Consider the following 26,915-nt stretch of genomic DNA (forward strand, 5'->3'; position numbering starts at 1 on the left):
TGTGCAGTGTTCTTTGTTAATGTCGACGTGGCAAAGCAGAATAAGTTTGCTATTTCTGGCTGGTGCAGTTATTGTTTAAGGGGTCAGCTGAGACATGTCGCCCTCTCTCTGGATGTCCCCACAGATCTGTTGAAACAAAGGCTTTTTCACAAGTTTGCTGTCTGCTTTTTCATGGGCTTTACTCCAACATGGGAAAACCTTGGAAATGAAATACATACATTCTCCTTGCCCTGCGGGCCTTGTGAAGCCACACAGCCTCACGTGAACTTCCAAGGGTTGGTCAGTTGGTCAGCAGGAGCACTGGGAACGCCGAGGGTAGAGGCCTACCTATCAGCCCCACCCTGACTCAACAGGCAGGGCTGCTGGAGCTGAGTGCCCTAGGCTTCTCGTGCAGTGAGGTCAGGGCTGTTCCCAGACTCTGCGTTGTGACAGCCCGCTGGAGAGGAAAGGTCCAGGGGACAGGCTGTCCTTGCCCGCCTGCTTGACATCAGGGGTGACGGACCTGAGGGGTAGAATCAATTTCAGGAAAGGTTATTCATTTGATCCAGAAAGCTGTTCTTTTGCTGATGGTGTCCAAGGCCAGCGGTCGTGAGGAGCTGACGTAGCGGGGGTTGGAGTCAGGAGGGGGACCTCTGAATTTGCGAAGTTGATGGGGCGGACCCCAGGCAGCAGGCTTCTATCGAAGACCCATCAGCTCCAGGCCACAGTGCCCACAGACAAGTCTGCAGCTGCTGGTTAGGAGTTGCGGCTCTTGAGTTCTTCGAGGTTTTTCCTAACCTCCAAAAAATAAATTCAAGTCTTTTTATTTTGAAGTCATGCTGGCAGGATGGAGGCAGCTACAGCTCTGCCATCTGGCTTCTGAAATGAGAGCTCGAAGAGCAGAGATGAGGAGAGAAGGGCCCCCAGTCCTCTTGGTGCTGCTGGGACTGATGGAGGAAGCTGGAGAGTGCAGAGACTCTACCTGAAGGTAGCCTCCCTCCCCCACCCCACCCCCATTCAGACATGGTCACCCCTGCAGTGTCTTGATGGTTCCTGCCCCTGGAGCTCATGCTTCACACTGAAGCCAGGGCAAGCCTCTGAAACTGTCTGTGTGGTCATCAGCACCTAATCCTAGCTCCAGTTCCAGGCGGAGAGCCAGGCCTCAGTGCTCCTGTGCCCCAGAGGGTTGAGGTGCCCAGGAGGAATCAGGCAGGCAGACTTCCTGCTTTTGTTTCCCAGAAGCCTCACCTGTCCCTGGGGATGCTGCTGAGGGGAGGGGAGAGAGCGCAGAGCAGGCTGCAGAAGGGGTCTGGGCCTCGCCAACCTTGGGGCCTCTGCAGGCCCTGGACAAGGCTGGAGCTCTAAGAGGGCTGCCAGCTCATGCAGAGGGCCGGGCTCCTGAGCCTGCAGATGCCTCTTTCTGGAGATTTCAGCCCTCATTGTTCAGGGCCCCCCACACTGGCCCCAGGGCTCTGTGAGACACAGGGCAGGTGACAGCCTCTCGGGCTGACGTTGGTTGCCACGGAACTCAGGGTCAGACTTGATTTAAAGAAGTAAGGAAAGGAGACATGAGGTGCCCCTGGGTCTATGGCCGTAACTCCCTAGCCCCACAGCCTGTAGCCTCAGCAACCTCGTCGCTCAAACCACCTCTCTCTGTCCACCCCTGCTGGCTCTGCCCCCAGCCCAGCAGCTTCACTCCACCCTTGGGTTTTGCAGGAGTTGTTTCCTCAGCCACTTGTGCTGTTTGTGCAGATTTTGGTTCCTTGTTCTGACTCAGACCTCAGCTGAGGCCTCTCCACCTCTGTTTCTAAAGCAGCAACCCCTCCCCGTGACCCCCCTCCAATTCCATTGTTTTAATAGGCAGTGACAGTGCCGCCCACCCCCCCGCCAAAGTATCTACCAGTGTCTCTTGTTACTCATCTCTTCTCACCCAGCATTCAGAGCCCATGAAGAAGGGGCCTTGTTTTTCTATTCTGTGGTTGCCTTAAACACAGTACCCTGCGCCCTGGTGGTTGGCCCTGACTGGGTTATGGATGAATGAACTCAGCAGATCCTATCAGATGTCCGTTTAAAACAGTGGCTCCTCAACAGCCTCAGATCAAGACCCAGCTCCTCAGCAGGCCTCTCAGGCCCCCAGTCTGATCCCACTCACCCCGCCAGGCTCGCCTCATGCCTCTTCATCTCACCATCAAACAACAGAAAATCTGCATTAAAATGTTTTCACACCTCCAGTTTTTCATTTGAGGTCTGGCAATTAATATTTTTTATTTGCCTGCTAAGTCGCTTCAGTCGTGTCCGACTCTGTGTGACCCCATAGACAGCAGCCCACCAGGCTCCCCCGTCCCCAGGATTCTCCAGGCAAGAATACTGGAGTGGGTTGCCATTTCCTTCCCCAATGCATGCGTGCAGGCTAAGTCACTTCAGTCGACTCTGTGCGACCCTATGGACAGCAGCCAACCAGGCTCCTCTGTCCATGGGACTCTCCGGGCAAGAATACTGGAATGGGTTGCCATTTCCTTCTCCTTTATTTGCTTAACATAGTAAAAATTCTTACTAATATAATTTAGTAAATCAGTCAAGAAATAGTACTTTAGCCAAAGTACAAAAAGAACTTGTCTGAAAGCCAGTTTGACTCTCAAGCATGAGACATTTTCTGAGGATTAAAAAAAAATGTGCTTTGAGTTTCAATAAAGGACATTCTAAACATTAATCAACAAGGATTTACTCCTCCACTGCTACATCTGTTATTTTAAGCTCATTCATAATTCACAAGAGGATAATGCAGTAATAATTTGTTATAATCTTTAATTTTATACTTTAGTAGGTGCTAACTCGGGGGCTTTCCTGGTGGCTTAGATGGTAAAAAACCTGCCTGCAATGCAGGAGACCTGGGTTCAATCCCTGGGTCAAGAAGATCCCCTGGAGAAGGAAATGGCAACCCAGTCTAGTATTCCTGCCTGAGAAATCCCATGGACAGAGAAACCTGGCGAGCTATAGTCCATGAAGTCACAAAGAGCTGGACATGACTTAGCAACTAAACACCCACCACAACCAGGTGGCTGACTCTTGGCAACCAAAACATTCAAGAACTTACTTAGAGCCTATACTTGGGCCACAGGGAACTCAGGAAATACTTACTAATATTTCTACACTCTCCATGTTGAGTACAAACACCTGTGTTGAGTATTCCTTCCATCTGCCAAGTCAGATCCTGTATTCCCTGCCTTTGGACAGAGTTTGGGGTCGTGTTCTATAGTTTTTGTAACGCTTTTGGCTTTGCACTTGTTTAAGTGGCTTTTCCCCCTGGATTGTTGCTGAGATTTTCTTCCAGGTACTGCTAGTAGGTTCCTCAAGTTTGGGGGGTTTTTTAAGAAAATAAATTGGAGTATTGATAATTAAACTTTTGAAACATGCCTATGGGCATTTGGGGAATAAAGCAAGTACTGGTGGAATTGATGTCTGTACTGATCTGGGGTACAGATCTCACTGACAGGAAGTGGTGGCATTTCTGAGTGTCTTTACTCTTAGGGACCCTCAGCATACGTATGAGTTGGACAGACAAGGGGGCGGCCAGTCAGTGAGGCGCAGGCATACCAAAGGTGTTTGTAGTAGGTTTTGCCTAAAGGAGCATTCCGATGTGTTTGATTCTAGTGGTTACATCTAGTCCCATTTCCACTCACATTATCCTTTTGGATCAGGAGAGCTGGGTTGCTGGGAATATTTTCAGGGGGCTGCCAACTGAGGAACCCTAAAACGTATGGTATTCTACAATGTTCACATTCGCTTGTACACGTGAAATACCTGGAAGGATTCACAGGATGAAAACCTTGGCTGCCTCCGAGCAGGCGAACGTGAGGCTGAAGGGCAGGATGGAAAGGGACCGACCCTTTTACTCCCTGAACTCTGAGCCACGAGCATGTGTTGCCTCTTCAGAAATGCATACCTAAAACTAAAATTTTCAAAAAGACACTAGCAGAATTTTTCCATAAAATATTTTTCCTTAAAAAAATCTATTCTGTCGCCCAGCAAAAACTGAGTCCCTCTCAATGACTAGCTACCTGATTTCTAATAAAGATGCTAACAACATATGACAAGGACCAAATTTTCTTTGTCAGCAGGAGTCTTGATAGTAACTGAAAACCCCTCAAACTGTTGATCTAGTCACCTTTTTGACAGACCAATGACATATATTCATTTCTCAAATTCTAATAAATAGTTTCCAAACGGGATCTAAGATTCGAGCAATAAAATTTTAGGACAGATAGTCCTATGGTCTGTGTTTTTTCTTACCTGGGATTTACTTCATTATCCTTATAAAGGACTTTAAGAATATAAAGTCAGTATTCATTTAAACAGCCACATCTCAACTTCCTTAAACTAATCAGAATAAACAAAAACCTCGTCAAGAAACTCCAAACCTTGATTTTTAAAATCCCATGAAAATGATCTTTAAGAAGAATGTACTTTGATCAAGTAAAGCATGCTGACCTAGGGCTCGCCTCTGCTGCTACGTCGACCGACCGGCTGTGGAACTGCCGCCTTCATGGCTGTACTACATCCCCTTCCCTCCCGCCCAGCAGCGGGGCCTCCGTGACATTCTTGAGCCGGAGTGTCCTTGTCCATGCCTGTTTTCTAAAGAGCCCAGCAACTTTGGCAGCTCCAGTACTCTTGCCTGGAAAATCCCATGGACGAAGGAGCCTGGTAGGCTGCAGTCCATGGGGTCGCTAAGAGTCGGATATGACTGAGTGACTTCACTTTCACTTTTCACTTTTCATGCATTGGAGAAGGAAATGGCACCCCACTCCAGTGTTCTTGCCTGGAGAATCCCAGGGACGGGGGAGCCTGGTGGGCTGCCGTCTATGGGGTCACACAGAGTCGGACACAACTGAAGTGACTTAGCAGCAGCAGCAGCAGCAGTGCCCTGGGGGGAGGAGGAAGCAGAGCCATGTCATTGTTCCAAGGTGATTGCTAGTTTATTAAAACAAACCTTTGTCTCCCAGAGTGTTTAAAACCCTCCTTTTATGCATCCTCTGAGCCAGGGACCTTCTGACCTGAGTACAGACACAAAGAGCTCCTTCCACAAGGGCCCAGAGCACAGACTCAAGGAATCCCTGGGCTGTGGCAGGGCGCCAGGCAGGCTCCTCTCCAAGCTCCAGAAGTGGACCTGACCCCTTTAAAGAACACATACTCACTGATCAGGAATCTTGAGTGATGTTCAGGAGGTGCAGGTGTTCGGCGACTCTGGAGACGGTATTTAAACAGCAAGGCCCCGGCCTTCCCACAGCCCAGAGGTGTGGGCTTTTGCGGCCCATCCTCCAGCACTCAGGTCTCCTAACAGCCACGTCTTTGTGAACAAGACTCTCCCATTCTTTTTCTCTCTTTGATTTCTAGATAAAAAGCAAACATCCACTGAACATAGGGCAAAGGAGAAAACTATTTACTGCTTGGTTTTCCTGATAGTAATGGATTCACAGAATGGATTTGGGATGGGGGAGGGAATGATTAAATTATTTTTTGAATTCAGATGTTTCTCCTGGGAAATGGGGACAGACGGGTCTGGGGCTCTTCCGGATGCTTCCAATCCACACTGAGCACAGAGCAAGACAGCAGCGGGAAGCTAGCCTCGCTCCACACCCTGCAGTTCAAGGGGTGCGTGAGGGGCGTCCACCTGCTGGTCTGGAGCCTGCGGGTGACGACCGCCCTCTAGGGGGCGCCACGGCACCATGCGGAACTGCGTCTTCTCCCATCATCCATGGTTAGGTCAACGTGTGTGTGCATGATCTGAGCGCACCTGGGGTTGCCCTGCCGGTCAGGTGACCCTGGGACCCGGGTCCCATGCCGGCTGGACCAGGGAGCAGAGGTGTCCCACCTAAAGCAGCCTGCCTCCCAGCCGCAGTCTGACAGTGAGGTGAACCCCACGATGTGGAGCCCAGCTGTTCTCTCCCTGTGTGAGGTCCAGGAGCTGCTTGCAGTGGGGCCTAGCTGAAAGAGTGACGCCAGGAGGACCAGTGCAGCCTGGCAAGTCCTGTGCATGCCAGAATCAAGGAGGAACAGAAAGGGGTGTCACAGGCTGCCCAGTCACAAGACAGAACGAAGCCCGCATGGCACGGGCTCAGGCCTGCCCAAACCCAGAATGATCTCAGCCTCATGTTTTCTGCTTTTCCTGTATTCTTGTGTGGGTGTTTTCTTGCAACAAGCCATTTTTCTTGAGAAATTTCAGTGAGTCTGTTCTTCAAAGCCCCAAAACCCAAGTAACCCAATGTTCTAGTGTTTTTCTCTACCCACATGTAACTGTGTACTTTTTCTTACAGAACCGGGCCAGTGAAATGCAGTCTTTTTTTTTTTTAAACTTGACAATATATTGTGAGAATTCTCATAAAAATGGCTAAGGCTTTATAGAATTTCCTTGACAGGCACCCAGACTTCTGAACAGCCATTATCATAGCCCAGTCCAGTTTGCTGCCCACCTACTGGAAACCATCTGCCACAGAAACCCACGTCCCAGTTGTGTGAAGTTGTCCCCCCCAGAGTCTGTCCAGCCCCAGTCCTGGCCACCACCTTCACCCTCCCCTGGCCCTCCCAAGACATCTAGCTACAGTTCTCACTGTCTCGGACCAAAACCAGTTTTTCAAGAGCAGAAACATATTGGAACTATCAAAAGAATATGAAATGAGCCACAGAGAGGCATAAGCCTAACTTCCAGTTCTACTTGTTTTGTGACATTTTTAAAAGAACAAATCTGTCATCAAGACAAGCTGCAACAGAAGCCGCGTCTTTTGGTATCAAGTGCTGTCTGTGGTGAGGACGGGCTTGGCGGTGACCTGGGCCGAGTGCCGTCCTGACCCCTGCGTTTGTGGGACTGCCAGCATCACTAAACCCCAAGGCTCCGGTGCACATCCACGTTTGTTCCTGCCCTCCAACCCTCTGCAGTCTCTCTAGGGTCATCCAGATTGGAGGAAAAAAACTGCAAGGCTGTGGTGCTGGCTTTGTCCTCTCCCGCGTGTCTTCGGGACACGGCAGGAGAAAGGGAAGGAAAAAGGTGCTCACTCCCCCACGTGTTTGCACCTGAAGTCACTAGCCAGCCACCCTCCTTCTGCCCACATGGCTCTCACAGCTGTCTGAACTGACCTGGCTGAACACTGAATACCTGTCGTTTGGCTGTGTGTTCATTATATCTTAAATTTTTTCCAATAAAAAAGTGAAACCAGGGAATAGTGCCACATATTATTCTGCCTAATAACAATAGCGTGTGTGCGTGCTAAGTCACTTCAGTTGTGTCCGAGTCTTTGTGACCCCATGGACTGTAGCCCATCAGGCTCCTCTGTCCATGGGATTCTCCAAGCAAGAATACTGGAGTGGGTTGCCATTTCCTCCTCCAGGGGATCTTCCCAAGCCAGGGATCAAACCCACGTCTCTTAGTCTCCTGCATTGGCAGGCGTGTTCTTTACCACTAGTGCCACCTGAGAAGCCCAATATCATTAGGATGCAAATAAGTCAGCATTTCCCATGGGCTCCCCTGGTTGGCCATGGGGTCTCATGTCCCGTCCTGCCCCCCGAGCCCCCCGCCCCCCGCAGCTCTCACTTGGCCCAGGAGCAGCCACAGGCTGCTCTTTCTGCCTCTGGTCCTGGCACCTTCAACCCGTCCTCCTCATAGTCACCACATGACCTTTGTAAAGGGCAAAATCTCCAAACTTGTGGCTTTAAATCCACAGTTACTTTTGCCTACTCCCTAGAGGATTAAGAGCCAAGCTCCTAATGGTGTATAGTCCACCTCCGAGAGTGACTCCTGCCCACCGCCCTAGTCTCTGCTGTCGCCCCTGCTTGGCTCCCATCCTGTGCCCCAGAAGCTCAACGACTTGTAATCCTGCACATGTCCTGCTTGCCTCCTGCTGGAAATGCCCTTTCCTGAATCAGCAAATTAGAACTGGTGCCAGAATAAACACATACTGTACTCACGGGCTTCCAAAACCATGGACAAGTTTTATATTTTCACCTTAAATCGGGACACGTGCCCAGCTTCATCTGTGAGCCAGACAAGATGTGAAGATGGTGCGCTGGGCGGGGCCTCAGGCCGTGGTTTAAGCCCCAGCATTGCCTGGATGTCCTGGGCAGGTCACAAAGCGAGTCTGAATCTCATTCTCTTTTATGTAAAACCAGGGTTACAAGCACCCGCCCAAAAAGAGGAGGAATCTGTGAACTGTTGGATGTAGAGAAACCTACAATCTTTTCAGTGCTACACAAAAGTGTTGTGAGCTTAAGGTGACCTACCTGCTGTGAGCCCAGGGACAGAAGCAGAACCCACGGGGTGCGGGGTTGGGGGGGCCTTGGTGATGTTTCATCAGATGGGTTCTGTCGGAGAAAGTCTTGAGTCCTGGGAAGAGTTGTCTGTGGCCGATTCTGTGCATGAAACACACCATTGGCCGTTCCATCAAACGTTCAATGGCAGATGCTTAGGATTCCTCTCCAATGGCAAATTTCAGAGCCTGCAGCATCTGCCCTCAATTACAGGTCATGGCGATGCCTGTCACATGGACCGAGTGTGCTCCAGCATGGACAGGCCTATGGGAAGAATGTAGGACACTCGGTGGACAGAGAGCTGGACGTGGGAGAACCGGATTCTGAGCCCTCCTTTGCCATCAGCTGTACCTCAGTTTCCTCACTCGCTGGGGCTCCAGGAAACTAGTGCTGAGGCCCTTCTTGTTACAGTTATCGTGCTGCTGAGGCAGAGGTGCACAGCGTGTGCTTTAAAACTCAGTTTTGATTAGCATCTGTCTTCAGGTGACTCCAGGATCAGTGGAGTCACAAATACTGACTGATCTATAAGTATAGTCCAACCTGACATTCTCACCATGGGCGCCGTCATGAAATATACCAAGTTCAGTCTACTGATTCATATGTTGGTTTCTTAGGTGAAATCTCCTTTTCATGGAACGGAGAGGTCCTCCGTTTAAAAGAATTTAAAATTAGCTAGAAACGAGTTATAATCGTTGCCTCTGGGGGTGGGGCTTGACTGCAGGGAGGCAAGCGTTGTGTCGAATCTTCCTGACTTTGCTTTCTACCTTCTGAATCGAGTGCTTTCTGTTATATAAGCTGTTCCTTAAAACAATCACATGAGCAGTTACTGATGAACCGGTCCTGTATCTGAGACTTGCCAGGTGGGGGATGAAAGCGAAATGGGATTGGCCATGTATGGAGAACTCTTGGCTGGGTGATAGTTACATTGAAAGTGAGAGTGTTGGTCACTCAGTCTTGTTCGAGCCTTTATGACCCCAGGGTGCCCACCAGGCTCCTCTGTCCTTAGGATTTCCCTGGCAAGAATACTGGAGTGGGTTACCATTTCCTTCTCCAGGGGATCTTCCTGACCCAAGGATCGAACTTGAGTCTCTTGCATTGCAGGCAGATTCTTTACTGTCTGAGCCAATGGTTTTTAAAAATATTTTCAATATTTGTTTATTTTAAGTATTTGGCTGTGTGGGGTCTTCAGTCTTCGTTGTGGCGTCTTCAGTCTTCGTTGTGGCATGCGGGATCTAGTTCCCTGACCAGGGATCAAACCCAGGCCCCCTGCACTGGGAGTATGGAGTCCCAGCCACTGGACCACCAGCAAAGTCCCTGGAATACGTTTGAAACGTCCTCTTTTATTCACAAGGAGGTATTGTGTAGTCTGCATTTATTTCACAAAGTTATAAAGTGCAAGCTCAGTATTTACTAAGTTCATACTTCTTATGTAATATTTTTTATTTTTTTATTCAAACGTTGCCGTGTTGTTACAGAGCAAGGACTCACTGCCCGGCTGCACAGGAGTTACTACTGCGACACCAGCCTTGAGAAGAGAAAGGTTTCCTGCCAGGTGGACTGGCGCGGAGACAGAAGGCTCTCGAATCTGTCTCCTTGCCGGCTGACCCCACAATAAAGTTCTTTCTTTTCTCAAAGGCTGGTGCCATAACGTCAGCTTCAGTGAGTCCCAGGCAGCAAGCTGTTGCCCAGGAACAATTCTGGCAGCCACAAAGGGAGTAAAGTCTTGTGACCACCTGCCCGAGGCACTGTAGCCCCCGGTGGGCATGGGCCCTCACCACTGATCCTGACCAGCCAACTCAGACCGAATTTGCCTGGACGGTGGGTGGTTGGGTTCCTGCTTCCCCATCGTGGTGCTCCAGGTTTCTCAGAGCTACTTTGCTTTTGAAAAGAACAGCTCCTGGTTCAGCCTCAGGTGTCTGTGGGGGTGAGTAACCGTGTTAAAATGTACCTCTGCCTAAATTGTCTAATAACCTCATCGGGCTTGCAGATTAGAGTCCCACCCTGGAGAGACATGGTAAGTTCCAGGCGCTGAGGTTCTCAGCGGGTCTGGTTAGGGTCCCGCGTCCCAGGTCACGGTCCCAGCCTTTAGGTTTGTGCACTTCTCTGTGTTTGCCTATGTCTGATTGTATTTGTTATGATTGGCCAATAGGCATTGCTTCTTGAATGACTTTAGCAAAACTTTTAGCAAACCTGATATTAATGAGGGTCCGCTGAGTAGAAACCTTGCTTTACAGAGGTGTCGGGCTTTCACCTAACCTAACACGATCACCTCGCGGGATTGATACAGGTGAGTATTCTTTTTTTTAATAGCTTACTTTAAATTTTTATTGTATATTATTTAGTTAGTTAGTTTGTTATGCAGCTTGCAGGATCTTAGTTCCCCCACCAGGGATTGAACCCAGGCTCTGACAGTGAAAGCATGGGGTCCTAACCACTGGACTGTCAGGGGATTCCCAGTACAGGTGTGTGTTCTTAGTGGAACCAGACCTGACTATCTTCTTGGGATGAGAGGGCAGAGGAGCAAAGAGAGCTAGGAGAAATCATCTCTCTCCGAATGGGCGGTCACTATGGATTAAAAAGCACAGCTGTGCGTCTTTAGTGACTTAATGAAAGGCAGAGATTAAAGAGAAATGAAACAGGCGGGGCCATGTTATTAGATGAATAGGTATTTAAGGAAGATTAAGATTGTTAAGGCAGTAACAGAACAAACAGGGATTTTATATAATTACTTTCAGTTGAAATTAAAAATACAGTTGTCAAACTTGGCCTACATTTAGCCAAGGGTGAAACAAAAAAAATCTTCCAAACACAAACAAAATTTGTTAAGAAAAATTTTAGTGGGGTTGTTGAAAATAGCTTCTAGGAGAAGGAAATGGCAACCCACCCCAGTATTCTTGCCTGGAGGATCTCATAGACAGAGGAGCCTGGCAGGCTACAGTCGGTGGGGTTGCAAGAGTCGGACATGACTTAGCGACTGAACCGCCACCACCTGTGTACATATGCACCTGTATGTATGGATGGACACAGGCTAAGTTGCTTTGGTCATGACTCTGTGCGGTGCTATGGACTGTAGCCCACCAGGTTCCTCTGTCCATGGGACTCTCTAGGCAAGAAGACTGGAATGAGCTGCCATGCCTTCCTCCAAGGGATCTTCCCAACCCAGGAATCAAACCAGCGTCTTTTAAGACTCCTGCATTGGCAGGCAGGTTCTTTACCAATAGTGCCACCTGGGAAGCCACACACACACATACACACACGTTAAAAAAGAAAGCTTGCTAGGAGGAAGAAACATTGGTCATGGTGCCAACAGCCACTGGCTCTATGGAGACCTTGGGCTGAGTGTACTGTACCTGGAAATTGCCCAGATGTCTAGGCCACCTTGTCTGTGACTCTGCTGAGGAGGTGAAATGTTTTGTCATCTCCCAGGAAGAGTATACCCATACAACCTCAGAAAGTAGGGGAGGGTTGAGTATCTCACCCCGTGTCCTCATGAATTCCTCTCTTGGATTAGGCTCCAAATCTAAGGCAGCCCCTCATCTGACTTTCTCTCAGGTCACACAGTCCCCTCTTTCACCCTCCTTACCCTCTGAGGTGCTGAGTGAGACCGAGCCTGGACTCCCTGACTGTGACAGGCCACCCCGCCCTCAGCACACAGGGACTGTCAGGAGAGGTGACCCACTGGCTGCAGTCTTGGAGCTGCCAGGACAGACTGGCAGCCAGGTCGCATGCATGACCTTCAAGGCACAGCTGTCGACAGTCTCCTGTGGGGAAGCTCTCCAGGGTCCCCTCCGTGAGCCCACAGCCACGCTGCTCCTCATCCAGATCCTCTGTTCTCCTCACAGCCAAGCTGTGGACAGTCACCCCCGCGTCTGCTTGCTTCTTTGCAGAAACCACACTAGCAGACGGAATTGGTTGCTAAACCCTAAGGTTCTAGTTTTGCCTCTGCTTCTGGTGGGGAGTGAGAGAAGGCCATTTTCCAGAGATCTGCAGTCCACAGAGTGTTTGGAACCTGGGCTACTGACTCAGCCTTGACTTGAGGGCTGCTTGCTTGCACGCTGTCTCTCTAGTTGGCCATTTTCAGAGGGGCGGCTCAGCCCTCAGAAACAGCGCTCGAGGCGGGGGGTGTGCTAGAGGGGCAGACCCACTGTGCCCCGGTGCTCCAAGATGCCCCCTGAGCCACGGATGAGCGCACCTGGCGCTTCCCTCCACCGCCATCCTGAACGCTTCCCAGGTGTAGCCAACACCACGGCTCCAGGCAGGCCTCGAGTTTCTGATGAGATGCTGGCTGACTTTGGCCCGATCCACAGAGGCGGGCAGAAGGACACTGGAGTTCAGTTGTTCCAGGCTGTTCTGTGCTTTTTGCCGCCAAGAAGTGAACCGTCTGAGCACCACGGTGGGGGAACCCCGGTCGGCCTTCAGAGGATGGACTCCGGCTGGAGAACACAGGGCTGCCCTACTGTTGGCCAACCTTCCGGGACCAAGTGTCACAGGAACAAGTTCTGGGCTCACAAGGCTTGACCTTGGCTGGTTTTTCCAGGTGGTTTTGTACATTTTTCAGCAGCAAGTGGGGGGGAAGACCCTCAGAAAGCGCCCTTCCTGCCTGAGCCAGGGCCTAATGACCTTGACTTATGACATCTGCTCCTCCTTCAGGCCTCTCGATATCCCCCATCCCCACCATGTGAAGGGGGTACCCTGCCCCTAGAGCCCCAGGGTCCCAAGTCCTGCCCCAGCCCCATACTTCCTTACCAGACAGTCAGGGGGAATTCTCCCCTCTATGAACCCACCAGGGCACGCAGGTCAGTCTAGGGGTCCTCTGCCCCAGGCGGGCCAATATCCCTGGAGACAAGCCAAAGTCACCCCTCCTCCTTTTAAAAATGAATTTCTGAGTCAAAGCCCATATTGACTTTCTCTGTGACTTGCTTTTTTTTTTTAGTTCTACCAGTTTATTGCTACCAACCCATCTCCCTCCACCTCATGCAGGCATGCTCAGTCATGTAATCCCATGGACTGTAGCCTGCCAGGCTTCTCTGTCCATGAACTTTTCCAGGCAAGAATACTGGAGTGGGTTGCCATTTCCTTCTCCTGTGACTTGCTTTTTGCACTGAGAGTATTCCGTGTCAGCATATATGGAGCCATCTCACTCTTTTTAACAACCATACTTTCAAAATTAGGAGGTGGCTGTTGTGTCCTTTCTGCTATTGTTTTTGCTGCTGTTGACCTTTTTTAAATGCTTTTTAAAAATGTATTAGTTTATTTATGGTTGCACTGGGTCTTCATTGCTGTGTGGGCTTTTCTCTCGTTTTGGTGAGCCTGGGCTACTCTGTCGTTGTGGCTTACAAGCTTCTCATTGCAGCTGCTTCTCTTGTTGCGGAGCACAAGCGCAGGCTTCAGCAGTGGGGGCCGGCGGGCTCAGCAGTTACAGCTCCCAGGCTCTAGAGCACAGGGTTAGGAGTTGCAGCGGCACACAGGCTTTGTTGTTCTGCGGCGTGTGGGATCCTCCCAGATCAGAGATAGAAGCCATGTCTCCTGCGCTGGCAGGCGGATTCTGAACCACTGAGCCACCAGGGAAGCTCTAGTGATGATTTAGAATTAGGAGGCAGGTGATGTGACCAGGAGACAGACTGGCGGGGCCTCCTACCTGGACTGGATGTGTGCCGACCTGTCCAGCAGGAGCATTCCTATAACCAGGCTGTGTCTTGGAGGTGCAGGGGTCCCCTAATATAGATTTGGCTTCTACGTCTCTGGAGAGCAGGGTGAGGAAAGTTGTGGTCCTCCATTTCATTCTAGGTTTTCATGGCACTAGCCTATCACCCCTTCAAAGACGTTTTTAATGATGTTAAATGGCCCTCCTTTCCCTTCCATTTCTCTTTCTCTTTTCTGAATCAAAGACGAACCTCAAATGTTTAGAGTGGCAGTTTCACCCAGTTCAATGCTTTTATAAGTTTTGGCGAGAAAGAAATTCCCAAAGCAAAACATGTCAAAGTGATCTTTGTGAAACAGGCATGGTGGAGAGTGTTTTTCAAATGCTGGCAATCAGCAGAATTCTTGAAATAGAATTACAGCCTTTGAAATCATGTCTTATAATTAATTGTCCCAAGATCACAGCTGGGCTTTTCTCTCACAGAACTTTCAAACAGCCACAAGTATAATGCTACCTGGTGCTTTGTTTTCGTAAGAACAGCACAGACTCTCCTTCCTAGTTAGCTCGTGTACGGTTATTAACCAGACACACAGTGGTCGACTGTGGGGCTCAGGGCGGGGCCAATGTTCATCTGAGGTCCTGGCTCCCGCCTGGAACTTCTCCAGGGCCGTGCTGCTCCCCAGCCTCAGATTCCACTTGTTCTAACAACTGCTGAGCTGTCAGGGAGACCCCTGAGCCAGAGACCAAGACTCAAGGTCTGAATCTTCCTTAGGTTAGAAAGGGGTTTCACAGAGTGTAATTTTTTGGCAAATATGCCGGTATCATTTTTAAAATGATTTTATTTTTTTATTTCTGGCTGTGTTGGGTCTTTGTGGCTGCACGGGCTTTTCTCTAATTGTGGGCACCGTCCTCTCATTTCAGTGGCTTCTCTTGTGCTGGAGCACAGGCTCAATAGTTGTGACACATGCGCTTAGTTGCTCTGTGGCATTTGGGATCTTCCCGGACCAGGGATCGAACCCATGTCTCCCACATTGGAAGTTGGGTTCTTTACCTCTGAGCCACCAGAGAAGCCCTGGTGTCATCTTTAAATTCTAAAATTGTTTTTCCAAGTTCTCACCCATGTGGAGGTGACAGAGGACTCCTGTGAATGGCTTAGCTCACAGAGTCTGAGAGGGAGGAACTGATGAGGGAACAAGGAACAAGGGAAGCCTGAAAATTCTAGAGCCTCTCCCACTCTGAGGAGGCCACCCAGTGAGTCCTGGATGATGTCAAAGCAAAGACATCAAAAATCAGATTCGTTGTAGCAGGCAGTGCTTCCCAACTGAGAGTTCAAAAGATTTACTCTGTTAGAAGATAGAATGGCCACTGTTTCTATTTCAATTTTAAAAAACAGCACAGTATCTGCTTTTTTAAAATTTCAGCCTTAAAACAAGTTTGAGAGCCACCAAATGCTTAGGGGGTGCACAGACTAGCTGAGCTGGCTCTGTACCAGCTTCTAAGACGGCTCTTCGAGAGGCCTGTTAAGTCCTTCTCAGGCTTTTATCCTTACTTCTGTGTCATTTACCTTCTGGAAATGAATCCCTTATCAGATGTGTGATTTGCAAATATTCTCTCCCATTCAGGGGGTTTGCTGTTTTGTACAGGGCGACAGAAGATGAGATGGTTGGATGGCATCACTAATGCAATGGACATGAACTTAGGCAAACTCCAGATGGTGATGGACAGGAAAGCCTGGCGTGCTGCAGTCCATGGGGTCACGAAGACTCAGACACTACTTGGCGACTGAATAACAACAAAACAGGAAACCCACTGAATGGAAGCCGCCCAGAACCTATAGAGAACTCCTAAAACTTAATAACAAAAATAAAAAGCCTGGTTAAAAATGGGCAAAGGCCTTAAATGTACATTTCTCTGAAGAAAATACATGAACATTTTCCCCTAGATCTATGACGTATTTATCTGACCACAATTCTTATGCAGCAAATCAAATTATCTCTAATTCTTAAAAAATCAGTGTTAAAAGAGAGAACACAGTTTTAAAAAATCCAACTTGGCTTTTCATTTATGGAGGGAAAAAGTCTTCTATTTACAATATATGATTTCTGAAAGAATAATAACAAATAATTTGAAACTAAACAGAAAAATCATAAAAATAAACCAACTGATGTTTTCTAACCAAAAACTGAAAAAATTTAAGACAGCTGCTTTGGCCTATTTTTTAAAATTTTATCTTATGGAAGTATAGTTGGTCTTGATTTGAACTTTGGTGTTTGAGAAGACTCTTGAGAGTCCCTTGCACTGCAAGGAGATCAAATCAGTCAAAAGGAAATCAGTCCTGAATACTCATTGGAAGGACTGATGCTGAAGCTGAAGCTCCAATACTTTGAGGCCATGGGAGACAAGCAATGAAATTGCTGTTGCTATATAGCAGTCCCTATGTCAAAGTCCTCTCCATCCAGTACAATTTAATGCTCCCTACGGCTAAATGCCAACAAAGATCTATGTTGGCAAAGGTATGGTTTTCCTAGTAGTCATGTATGGATGTGAGAGCTGGACCACAAAAAAAGGCCAAAGAATTGATGCTTTTGAACTGTGGTGCTGGAGAAGACTTCTTGAGTGTCCTTTGGACAGCACAGAGATCAAACCAGTCCATCCTAAAGGAAGTCAACCCTGAATAATCATTGTAAGGACTGATGCTGAAGCTGAAGCTCCAATACTTTGGCCACCTGATGTGAAGAGCTGACTCATTGGAAAAGACCTTGATGCTGGGAAAGATTGAGGGCAAAAGGAGAAGGGGATGACAGAGGATGAGATGGTTGGATGGCATCACCCACTCAATGAACATGAGTTTGAGCAAGCTCCAGGAGATGGTGAAGGGCAGGGAGGTCTGGTGTGCTACAGTTCATGGGGTCACAAAGAGTCGGACATGACTTAGTGACTGAACAACAACAATTAACAGTTGATCTACAATGTTGTTGGTTTCAGGTATACAGCAAAGTAATTCAGTTGTACATACATATACATTGTTTTTCATATTTCTTTCCTTTATGGTTTATCACAGGATATTGAATATAGTTCCTTGTGCAATACAATAGGCCCTTGTTGTTTATCCATCCTATATATAATATATAATAGTTTGCATCTGCTAATGCCAAATTCCCAAAACTTCCCTCCCCTCCCCTCTTCCCCCTTGGCAACCACAAGTTTGTTCTCTGTGTTTTTGTTTTGTAGGTATGTCGATTTGTGTCGTATTTTAGAATCCACGTATAGTGATATCATATGGTATTTGACATTCTCTTTCTGATTTACTTCACTTAGTATGATCATCTCTAGGTCCATCCATGTTGCTGCAAATGGCATTATTTCTCTCTTTTCTATGGCTGAGTAATAGTCCATTGTGTATATGTGTGTCTATATGTATATATATAAATATATATAGAGAGAGCACATCTTTATCCATTCATCTGTCGAGTGACACTTAGGTTGTCTCCATGTCTCGGCTATTGTGAATAGCGCTGCTATGAACAGAGTGGTGCATGTATCATTGAATTATGGTTTTTTCCAGGTATATGCCTAGGAGTGGGATTGCTGGATCATATGGTAATTGTATTTTTAGTTTTCTAAGGAACCTCCATGCTGTTCTTCACAGTGTCTGCACTGATTTACATTCCCACCAACAGTGTAAGAGGGTTCCCTTTTCTCTACACTCTCTCCGGTATTTGTCATTTGTAGACTTTTGAAGGATTCTGACTGGTGTGAGGTAGTACCTCATTGTAGTTTTGATTTGCATTTCTCTAATAATTAGCAATGATGATCATCTTTTCATGTACCTGTTGGTCATTTTTATGTCTTTTAGTCTATGTAGGTCTTCTGCCCATTTTTCAATTGGGTTGTTTGTTTTTTTTGTTGTTGAATTTGTATATTTTGGAAATTAAGCCCTTTTCAGTTGCATTATTTGCAAATATTTTTCCCAGTCCATACATTGTCTTTTCATTTTGTTTTCTTTGCTGTACAAAAGCTTGTAAGTTTGATTAGGTCCTATTTGTTTATCTAAGTGCTTTTCTATTCTCTTGTAAAAAAAAGAAACATACCAAAAAAAAAAAAAAGAAACTATCTTCTTAATAGACTTCTGAGCTAGCTTCTGTTTCCTGTATCTTACATCTTCTAACTTTTTGCGGGGAGGGGAATATATGTTTAATTTTTTATTGCTTTTGTTTTTTTCCTCAAACTTTAAGCTTTTTATCTTGTATTGGGGCATAGCCGATTCTCACAACTTTTTTCTTGGCTTCCACTCATCTCTCTGAAATGTATCCTCCAGAACCTCCTAAAAAGTAATATGTGGAAGGTACATTTTAAAAAATTCTTCTATGTGTGCAAATATCTTTATTTTGCTTTCTTATTCAATGGGTAGTTTGTATATGGCATTTTTAATCGAAAATAATTTAAAATTAATGTCAAGATAGCTTGACTTACCACTGTTGCTCCAAAATACATTTTTCTGTTTATTTTGGCACTTTCTTTTTTGCTGTTTATTTTCTGACATTTCTGGGGATCCTTAAATGTTCATATTTACTCTCTGAATAACTATTATTCATGAAACTACCCCTTGTGAAGAGTTGTCATTTATTACAGGATGGCAGCAGAAACTTTCTGATAGTCAATTTTCCATTGATAAGTTTCTCTGACAGAATAGATGATTCTAAACCCAATGTACTGGAAGCTCTGCGGTCAACAGGCCATGGCTTCTTACCTCTGTAGGTCACAACGTTTTACTGAATAATAAGATAAATATAGTAACTGCTGCTGCTGCTGCTGCTAAGTCGCCTCAGTCGTGTCCGACTCTGTGTGACCCCATAGACGGCAGCCCACCAGGCTCCTCCATCCATGGGATTTTCCAAGCAAGAGTACTGGAGTGGGGTGCCAATGCCTTCTCCGTATAGTAACTGAGAATTCTGCTATTTCAAAACATTTTTAGACAAGTGAAATATTGTTTTCATGATACATTTTTCCCCCCAAGGGACAAGGAAGAAAATATATGTTAAGCAGCTTTAGGAAAATAATAAATATTAAAACAGCATAAAATGAATTTTTAAAATTTATATTGACATTGTATATCCTGATTTTTTGTATCTAGATTTGCTTCTTGAGAGCCACCTTAATTGTTAGTATGCTTGATATTAGAGATTTTAAACATTAGTTTATTAAACCATGATTTCCAGGTATTTTCCTGCTAGGCTTTCAAAAGTACATGTTTTTAACATCTAATATTTTCAAAAGTTTTTCATAATTTTACTTTATTTCTGTTTACCAATAAACAAATTCTTTAGAAATTATGCTTTAGGTTGAAGAGTCAAATATGTGTTATAATCAGGTAAGTGTCAACAGTGTAATGACTACTTGTTCCTTAATTTTTTTCATTCATACTCTTTCTAGAGCTTGACTAATCAGGCCACTTTAATCAGTCTAATCAGACTAATCAGAATATCCTATTCTAGAGAATCATACCTAACAGACATCACATTGACAGGTTGTTGTCCTACATATTTCGTCCAGATAACTAAGTTTGCTGTTTGTTGAATGTCATGGACATCTTTCATGCCAAAACATAAAGATACATAGACTTTAAAAAAATACATAATATTCTACTGAAATGAATATGTCATAATTGAATTAATCAATCCATTGTTGATGGGTCTTTAGTTTTTCCAGTGTTTCATTATTAAAAACAGTAATATGTATGCATGCCACACTTGTCATCTTACAACCTTGGAATAAGTTTCCGGATCACATTTTATACACACTTTGCATTTTGTTAGATGTTCTCAATTTGTCTCTCAAAAGACTGCTCCATTTACAGTTCCACCAAGAGGATGCAAGCTTTTTAGCTACTGCTTCAGCTTCTAGAAACCTGCAAAGTAGAATATTTAACAAAGGAACTCTTAAATATTCACTAGAGGGACATTTCTCATTCTTTATTTAGCAGAAAGACTCCCCGCCATTTCATTCAGACTCTATAGAGATTGTTTCAACTGATGCTTCTTTGTTGTAATTAGACCCACACATTAACTTCCAGGGAAATGGTAACCCACCTTACTTTTAAAAGTCTATGTAGCTCTAAAAGCTTTTCCACAGCCTTAAGAAGAAAGTCCTTTTGATGGCAAACTTCAAAGCTTTGTTTTGGTTAAGGCTCTTTTCTTTTCTGTTGCAACCTCAGTGAAAAAATGGAACTCCTTTACTTGAAAACTCGATTTTCTGTCCTTAAAGGCACGCTTCCATCAGCATCCCTGAATCCAACAGGATTGAGATGCTGCATTTATGATTAAGCCTGAGCCCTCTCCTCCTGTTTGGAAAGGTCTGCTGGCCACTGAAGGAAGGAGGAGGGGGAAGAATAGAAAGAGGCGTGTGAGGAAGAGGAGAAAGGGGGTACCGCAACCTAAAAAGTAAGCTACTAAGAGCTTCCAAAGAACTAGGAGCTAAAGTGAAGGTGTTTGGTTGAGTCACAAATGGCATATCTGTGTGGCTGGAACAAGAGCCAGAACCCCAGATGGATCAGTGAACCGGAAAGCCATGAAACTACCTCGTGCAGTCCCAGCTATTCCAGGCTCTGTCCAGTCCGCCAGAGCACAGAGCAAGGAGAGGTTCAGCAACTTGCCCAAGGTCATCTGTAAGTAGGTGGTGACCGATCCCTGCTCCGGCCAGAGTCTCTCTGACTTTTGGGCCCACTGCACTGCGTGGTGCCTACTATTTTATACAAGTGCCAAAACAACCTTGTAAAGTAGTTAGCATCATGAGCATTTATGCAAATGATCTAACTGTGATAAACTAGTTCACAGAGCAGAGATCAGCAAAGCATGGCCCAGGGGCCAAATCTAGTCCTTCATTTGTTTTTCTAAATAAAGGTTTTGGGGGGAAGAGAAGTAGCCACACTCCTTTGCTGAGATGGTGTCTCTGCACGACAGAAGGGCAGCAGGGTTGGGTAGCTCGGAGAGAGACATGTGGCACCGCCGCCCCGCACCCCCTGCCCCGGAGACCTGACAACATTCAAACTCAGTTTTATTAAATTAAAAAGAACCTGTGCCCCATTAAATCATCTCATTATGCCTGCTCCTTGTGTAACAGAATTCTGCAGTTTGAGATAGTATTTCGAGTATCCTTATGGATGAGTTAGAGTCATGGACGACAGTACAATTAGTCACTAATTCAGAGTCTGTGGGGAAAGGTCATCCCAGTCAGTTACATGGAAGTCATACATATGCCATGGTCTTGGAACTAGAGGGGGTTGCTTAGGTGACTGCAGAAAACTTGATGGGAGTTCTTTTTTTAAAATATATATATATATATATATTTTAATTTTATCAAAGTATAGTTGATTTATAATGTTGTATAATTTCTTCTACGCAGAAAATGATTCAGTTTTATATATTATAGTCTTTTGCATCTTCTTTTCCATTGTGGTTTGTCACAGCATAATGAATACAGTTCCCTGTGCCACACAGTACGACCGTGTTGTTTATCTATCCTGTATATACTAGTGTGCATCTGCTAATCCAAAACTCCCAAACCTCCCCCCACTTACCCTCTTCCTCCTTGGCAACCACAAATCTGTTCTCTGTCTGTGAGTCTTGTTTCTGTTTTGTAGGTAAGTTGATTGGTGTCGTAGTTTAGATTCCACAGGTAATACCATATTGTGTTTGAATTTTTCTTTGTGATTTACTTCACTTAGTAGGATAATCTTGAATTGCATGCACGTTGCTGCAAGTGGCATTACTTTCTGCTTTTTATGGCTGAATCATATTCCATTGTATATGTGCCACATCTTTTTATCCATTCCTCTGTTGATGGGCATTTAGATTGTTTTCATGTCTGGGCTATTGTGAATAATGCTTCTGTGAACATAAGGGAGCATGTATCTTTTTTAATTATAGTTTTGTCCAGATATATGTCCAGGAGTGGGATTTCTGGGTCTCTGGCAACTCTATTTTTAGTTTTTTTAGGAACCTCCATGCTGTTCTCCATTGTAGTTGTATCAATTTAATTCCCACCAACAGTATAAGAGGGTTCTCTTCTACACACCACCTCCAACAGTGTTTATAGATTTTTTGATGATGGCCATTCTGACTGGTGTGAGGTGGTATCTCATTGTAGCTTACTTCTACACTTTGAAATGTACTTGGACAGCCAAGAATCACCAAACATTTGAGAAAAATCTCTCATATGAAAGTCAGAGACCAAAACAAACACAAACAACAGCCACAAAACTAAAAAAATCACAACCTGAAAAATAGCCATAGATTATGCAAGGAATATACATACTTTCACTAGTCTCTGGAAGATCAGACAGGTTATTACATAAGAATAGAATAGATACCATATAAATAATTAAGAGAAAAACAATAACAAAAAAGGCAAAACAAAAAGGAGCCCTTGGAAATTGAAAGTATGAAACCAGAAATGAAAAGTTCAATAAACAGGTTGAAAACATAGTTGGAGAGGTTTCCCAGAATTTAAGTATAAAGACAAAGAGATAACAAATAGGAAGTAAGACCCTAAAAGCAGAGGAGAAGTATGAAGACTCGATAGAAATGACAGGAGTTACAAAAATAAAGAATAGAACAGTGCGGGAGGAAAATCATGAAATAAATACAGAAAATGCCACACAACCGAAGTGCACAAGTCTTCAGGTTGAAAGGGCCCATTAGGCACCTCACCCACACAAAGAATAAAGCTAATCCCAGCTCAATTTATAAAAACAGGGACAAAATAGAGAATTTTAAAATATTTTTTCCTTAAAGAAGGGGGAAGTTGAAGTTTTTTTTTTTTTAACAAGGCTCAGAAATCAAAAAAGCATTGGCTTTTTTCATAGTAACACTAGACGGTGGGAAGACAGCAGCTGACTTGTCAATATCTGAGGTAGACCTGGTCCAACCAAGTCAATTAATTGTCAGCACAGAAAAAAAAGGTACTTTAAGATACGCAAGGTCTCCAAAAAGTGTATCTCCACACATCCATTCTCTAAAGTCTACTGGAAGATGTTCTCTGTGGAAAGGAAAGAGTAAACTAAGAAAGAGTAAGACCAGGAAAGAAGGGTTTGTTATGGGCTTGATTCACATGTTGACCTCCTAACCCCCAGAAGCTCAGAATATGTTTGTATCTGGAAGTAGGGCCTTTATGGAGGTAATCAAAGGAAAATGAGGTCACTTGGGTGGGACCTAATCCAGCATGATTGGTGTCCTGATTAGAAGAGGGGACAGACACATACAGAGGGACAATCACGTGAGGACACAGGGAGGAGATGGCTGTCTACACGCCTCAGGAGAACCACCCTGCCCACACCCTGATCTCCAACTTCTAGCCTTCACGACTTTGCAAAACTAATGTGCTGCTGTTCACGCCACCCCGTCTGTGGTGCTTTGTCATAGCAGCCCTAGAAACTAATGAAGGATCCAACATAGCAAGACAAAGGGAAAGCCCGGGATGCTGGTGAAGGAATGCTTGAAGAGGACGGCAGAGGCCTACAGAGAGCAAGTCACGGAGACAAGCAGCTCACAAGTTCCTGGAGAGACATCTCAAGAAGTAACAGACATCTGGGTGTTTACATACACAGAACACACAACTTGGAGGAAATTACTTGTAAGTACATTGAAAACTAAATAATCAATCAAAAGTCAAAAAGCAATCACCAATTTTCCAGAAAATAGAAGGTACAGTAAAGGCAAGGCAGTCCTGGCTCATTACATGGCACACCTGTGACTAGCCCTGAGCTAGACTCAGTCATTGGAGAAGGCAATGGCAACCACTCCAGTACTCTTGCCTGGAAAATCCCATGGACGGAGGAGCCTGGTAGGCTGCAGTCCATGGGGTCGCTAAGAGTCGAGCACGACTGAGCGACTTCACATTCACTTTTCACTTTCATGCATTGGAGAAGGAAATGGCAACCCACTCCAGTGTTCTTGCCTGGAGAATCCCAGGGACGGGGGAGCCTGGTGGGCTGCCGTCTATGGGATCGCACAGAGTCAGACACTACTGAAGCGACTTAGCAGCAGCAGCAGCAGCAGACTCAGTCATATAAATACTGGATCAGACCCACATGATTGCATTAACTCTTAGAGAAATCTCAGCATCTAAAAGTATGTGAATACCTTCTGTGACATTTTCTAAAATTTCATTTTCACTTTTATAAATTATTCATACACAGAAGATATATACAGTTACAGGGTAGACACTATCCAAGAATATAAACTTAGTGGTGTGTCTGCTATCACATGGGGAGAGGCTGTCAGAAAATGAATCCAACACAAAGGAGAACCAAAAGATGGTAAGGGACAGTCCTCAAGATGCAGTTAAAGCCTAAAGCCAGCTGTGTGGAGAGTCAGTATCTTGGACTTCTTGCTTATGTGTGTGAATAAATTCTCCTTTTTTGTTTAAGCAAATCTGAATTGGATTTCTATCACTTGCTACCAAAAAGAGTTTAACAGCCTCATTGCAGAAAAATTTATTAAGCATCTATTATGTGCCAGGCACTCTACCAGTCATCAGAAGTAGAATGGTGAACATGCTTAATTTTTGGTCCTGTACTTACTTCCACAGTGTTAGCCAAACCTGAGAGGCTGGTTTAGCAAAGGTGTCAATCACAGTGACTTATCATAGATTCTTGGAGGATATAAAATCATTCCATAGGAGCCAAGGAGGTTCAAGAGTTCTTGTCATAGTTTACAAATAAATGGCATAAATTCTTTCCATTGCCTCCCATCTGGAGGTGGAGTCTATTCTCCATCTCTTGAGTCTGGGACTTGGTATGTGACTTGGTTTGGCCAGTATCCCATCAGTAGACAACATGCAAACATTTGAAAAGTGCTCGTGCACTGAGAATGCAGCCTCAGTGGGAAGCCAAGAGCCCGTAAGACAGGCTCACCATTGCAGCTGCTCCAAGCGAGCCCACCTCCACTTAACACTTACTACAGTCACAAGAAGAGCAGAAAACTTTAAAATCATTAAGCTGTGGGGCAGATTGCTGCAAAGAGCAAAAATGAACTCATACAGTTCTGACGCTTATTTTATTCAGTTCAGTTCAGTTGCTCAGTCGTGTCCAACTCTTTGCGACCCCACGGACTGCAGCACGCCAGGCTTCCCTGTCCATCACCAGCTCCTGGAGTTTACTCAGACTCATGTCCATTGAGTTGGTGATGCCATCCAGCCATCTCATCCTCTGTTGTGCCCTTCTCCTCCCACCTTCAATCTTTCCCAGCATCAGGGTCTTTTCCAATCAGTAAGTTCTTCGCATCAGGTGGCCAAAGTATTGGAGTTTCAGCTTCAACATCAGTCCTTCCAATGAACACCCAGGACTGATCTCCTTTAGGATGGACTGGTTGGATCTCCTTGCAGTCCAAGGGACTCTCAAGAGTCTTCTCCAACACCACAGTTCAAAAGCATCAATTCTACGGCGCTCAGCTTTCTTTATAGTCCACCTCTCACATCCATACATGACTACTGGAAAAACCATAGCTTTGACTAGATGGACCTTTGTTGGCAAAGTAATGTATCTGCTTTACCACACATTTTAAATATATACAAGTAGAACATTTCAATCATGTAACAGTGCTATGACCCAGTGAACCGTTTAGGAATCAAGACCCTAGTGCCACTTCTGAGGACACAGGCAACAGGCGCTGGATTCTTCCACTCTGTTCATTGAAAGGTATAGTTTTTCTTTAGGATATTTCATTGAACACTCATATCTTAAAAAAATATAATGGCATTATTAAGATGCAGTTCACATACCATAAAATCAATCCCTTTAAGATGTATAATTTATGAAGGATTTCCGTCTGTACTTCTGTATTTTCTTATGATGTTCTTGGTTTTGGTACCAGGGTGATTTGGCCTCCTAAAATAAACTGGGAAATGTTCCTTATTTCTCTGTTTTCTAGAAAGTTATTATTAGGATGAGATGGTTGAATGGCATCACCAACTCAATGGACATGAGTTTGGGTAGGCTCTGGGAGTTGGTGTTGGACAGGGAGGCCTGGCATGCTGCAGCTCATGGGGTCGCAGAGAGTCAGACACAGCTGAGCGACTGAACTGAACTGAACTAATTATTAGGTTGAGGGTTCCTCCCCCCTTAAAATATTGATAGAATTCATCTGTAAAGACATTTGGACCTGGGCTTTTCTTTGTGGTAGGCTTCCCTGGTGGCTCAGCAGTAAAGAACCCACCTGGGATGTAGGAGATGTGGGTTAGAACATCCCTGGGTTGGGAAGATCCCCAGGAGAAGGCCATGGCAACCCACTCCATTATTCTTGTCTGGGAAATTCCATGGACAGAGGAGCCTGGAAGGCTACAGTCCATGGGGTCACAAAGAGGCAGACATGGCTGAGTGACTAACACTTGCTTTTTTTTCTTTGTGGCAATATTTGTATTTAGTGATTCAATTTTTTTACCTCAATATATAGTTGTTCAGATTTTCAATTTATTTTTTTTAAGTTTGGTAATTAGTTCTCTGTAGGAATGCCTTCATTTTCATCTACTTTAAAAATTATTGAAATTATGATGCTCATAATACTTCTTTATAATCCTTATTTTTCATTTCCATAATTTGTGTTTGTATTATCTTTTTTTTTCATCAGTGTAGCTAATGTTTAATCAGTTTGATCTTTCAAAGAATCAGCATTTGGGTCCTTTTCTCTATTTTCTTATTTTTTAAATTAATTGATTTCTATTCTGATCTTCACTATTTCCTTGCTTCTCTATAATTTAGGCTTGATTCATTCCTTTTTTGCTATTTTCTTGAGGGGGAGCTTAGTGGGAATATAAACTGGTAATTTAAGTTTTTAAAAGACTATTAATTTCCTTCTAAGCACACTTTAGCGTGCCATGTCACTTCAGTTGTATCCAACTCTTTGTGACCCTATGGACTGTAGCCCTCCAAACTCTCTGTCCATGGGATTCTCCAAAAAATAATACTGGAGTGGGATTGCCATGCCCTCCTCCAGAGGATCTTCCC

General features: G+C 45.2%; 1 long non-coding RNA gene across 1 annotated transcript; it reads left to right on the forward strand.

The window, feature by feature from the left end:
- Positions 1 to 9,496: 9,496 nt before the first annotated feature.
- On the forward strand, positions 9,497 to 16,028 carry LOC129636077 (uncharacterized). The gene is made up of 4 exons (XR_008706622.1): positions 9,497 to 9,628; positions 9,750 to 10,198; positions 10,509 to 10,561; positions 15,538 to 16,028. It is a non-coding gene; the product is annotated as an uncharacterized LOC129636077 (long non-coding RNA).
- Positions 16,029 to 26,915: the final 10,887 nt, after the last annotated feature.

The sequence above is a fragment of the Bubalus kerabau genome, chromosome 21 (genome assembly GCF_029407905.1).
Source record: "Bubalus kerabau isolate K-KA32 ecotype Philippines breed swamp buffalo chromosome 21, PCC_UOA_SB_1v2, whole genome shotgun sequence".
Lineage (NCBI taxonomy): Eukaryota > Metazoa > Chordata > Mammalia > Artiodactyla > Bovidae > Bubalus > Bubalus kerabau.